Genomic DNA, 2,779 nt, shown 5'->3' on the forward strand with positions numbered 1-2,779 from the left:
TGTGCAAGCATTATTTGTGTATGCATCTATGAATTGTGTGAGGGTGTGTATGTGTATATGTGTTTATAGATATATGTAGTATTTATGGTGTGCTTTTATTTGTATGTGTTCATATGAGTTACATGTGCATTTATGTGTATATGTATGTGTGTGTATGAATGCATATGTGTGTGTATATTTGTGTGTATGTGCAAGTACATGTCTATGTTTAAGTGTATTGCATAACTAATATACAAAGAGACCTGGAGTGTTGTTGGCAGAGAACTAAAGATACTCTCCTGGTAGGCTTATTGTGGATGAGTTCAGAGCAGAGTTGCTACACAGAACACAGAATCTCACAATACAATGATGGAAATTGCCAAGGATGGCCTTTTTTCCCTTTAATAATCTTGAAAGTTCAGTATTTTCATAAAAACCTCCTCCTTCCTCTTATTGTTTACTTTGGTGGAAGTTTATGTTTTTCCTTTTAGCTCATCTGGTTAAAAACTGATCATATATTTATATATATGGATTTTATATATGTTATGTAACATATATGCAACACATATAAAGAATGTTAAAAACTGATCAATTCCAGATCAACTCCATATATATGGAATTGATATATATTATATAGGTTGTATATAATATGGTGACTCACAATCATCTATAATGAGACCTGGCACCCTCTCCTAGTGTTCCTATTATGTAGGCATAATAAATAGTTAATGAATCTTTTTAAAAAAAAAGATCAGTTCCGCTCTTTTTTTTCTGCCTGGAACCATGGAGGCTGTGCCGGAGAAGAAAAAGGTTCCTGCTGCGCCAGGAACCCTGAAGAAGAAGGAGGTTCCTGCTGTGCCAGGAACCCTGAAGAAGAAGGAGGTTCCTGTTGCGCCAGGAACCCTGAAGAAAAGGCGAAGAAATTTCGCAGTTGAAGGTGAAGCGCCTTCGGAAGAAGATTGCCCTGAAGTCACTGCGAAGGGCCCAGAGGAAGCTCATCTATGAGAAGGCAAAGTACTATCACAAGGAGTACAGGCAAATGTACCGGACGGAGATTCGCATGGCCAGGATGGCAACGAAAGCTGGGAACTTCTACGTGCCCGCAGAACCGAACCTGGCGTTCGTCATCAGAATCTGAGGTATCAATGGTGTAAGCCCAAAGGTGCGCAAGGTGTTGCAGCTTCTTCATCTGCGGCAGATCTTCAATGCCACCTTCGTTAAGCTCAACAAGGCTTCAATCAACATGCTGAGGATTGTGGAACCATACATTGCATGGGGGTACCCCAATCTGAAGTCGGTAAATGAGCTCATCTACAAACGCGGCTATGGCAAAATTCATAAAAAGAGAATTGCCTTGACAGATAATTCCTTGATTGCTCGGTCTCTTGGTAAATACGGCATCATCTGCATGGAGGATCGAATTCATGAGATCTATACAGTTGGAAAACTCTTCAAGGAAGCGATTAACTTCTTGTGGCCCTTCAAATTGTCTTCTCCATGAGGTGGAATGAAGAAAAAGACAACTCATTTTGTGGAAGGTGGAGATGCTGGCAACAGGGAAGACCAGATAAACAGGCTTATTAGACGGAAGAACTAAGGTGTTGTGCATGGTATTTTTGTAATCTGGTCAGTTAATAAACAGTCATAGCTTGGCAAAAAAAAAAAATCAGTTCCATATATATATATATGCCATATAATATGCTATGTTTTTATAGTATTATGGTGGATATATCATATATTATGTGTTATATATGTTATACATATATATATATATATTTAAAACAAATCCCATATTTTCCTTTGGTTACATTGTCTATACATATCTCCTTCAATTTCATTGGGATGTTTTTGCTATTATAATTGTTACTTTCTCCCTTTTTGCCTATTCTTAACACTTTTCTGGTCCTGTTCTGACAAAAATATTATTGATAATTTTTTTGCTTTATAATAAAAGCACATGTATAACTAGAAGGCTACCTCCCATGATGTTGAAATATTGTATGTTCACTATTATCCAACAATATAATTTCTAATTTCATTTTGATCTCTTCTATAACCTATATGCATTGTTTACTTACAAATATTGGTGTTCTAGATGTCATGGATGTATGTATTTTTTACATGTTTATGTTCTTTCATTTTTCTAAGAGATCATTAGACTACTCTTATTATATATTAATAAGGCACAGTTTATGATTTAAAATGTAGTCTGTTGTAGTGGACATACCATGTACAACCAACAGGATGTGCATTTTGTACCTATTGATAGACTGTTCTATAAATATCAAAGGTATGGTGGCTTACAGAATTAGGTTTGTGTATTTTCTGACTTTTAAACATTGGGTCCTTCATTTTCCAAGACAGAGGAGTCTACGTCTTTTGTGATATTGTCAGAAGACAATATCTTCTGTCACAGAATTGTCATGTTTTAATTGATATCCATTTAGAGCACTGTTATTAGGTTTATACATATTCATGATTATTAATGTCCTTAAAGAACTAATTATATAATTATAAAGACTCGAATTTTCCCTCTGGGTGTATACTTCATCTTTAGGAGTACTGAATGCTGTGCTCATGATCACTACAGCAGAAACCTCCATACACATCTAAGCTGGTTCCATATACATATACGGAATAAGTATTTATTTTTAAATGTACATCTATAATCAGCACATATTGCATAAATTTTATTCTTATTCTTTTTTCTTACTTTTTGATATATAAAACCTTTATTTTTCACTTTTCCCTTAGGCTTTTTTTGGTACAGATGGATTTTTACAAAGGGGATTCTTTGCGG

At 35.3% G+C, this 2,779-nt stretch overlaps 1 pseudogene; it reads left to right on the top strand.

Moving 5' to 3' along the window:
• The first annotated feature begins 762 nt into the window (after positions 1-762).
• LOC121447597 lies at positions 763-1,576 on the top strand (annotated as a pseudogene).
• The last annotated feature ends 1,203 nt before the right edge of the window (positions 1,577-2,779 follow it).

The sequence above is a fragment of the Microtus oregoni genome, unplaced genomic scaffold, assembly GCF_018167655.1.
Source record: "Microtus oregoni isolate MIOR12 unplaced genomic scaffold, Mior012 000004F_ref0000308, whole genome shotgun sequence".
In the NCBI taxonomy this organism is placed as follows: domain Eukaryota; kingdom Metazoa; phylum Chordata; class Mammalia; order Rodentia; family Cricetidae; genus Microtus; species Microtus oregoni.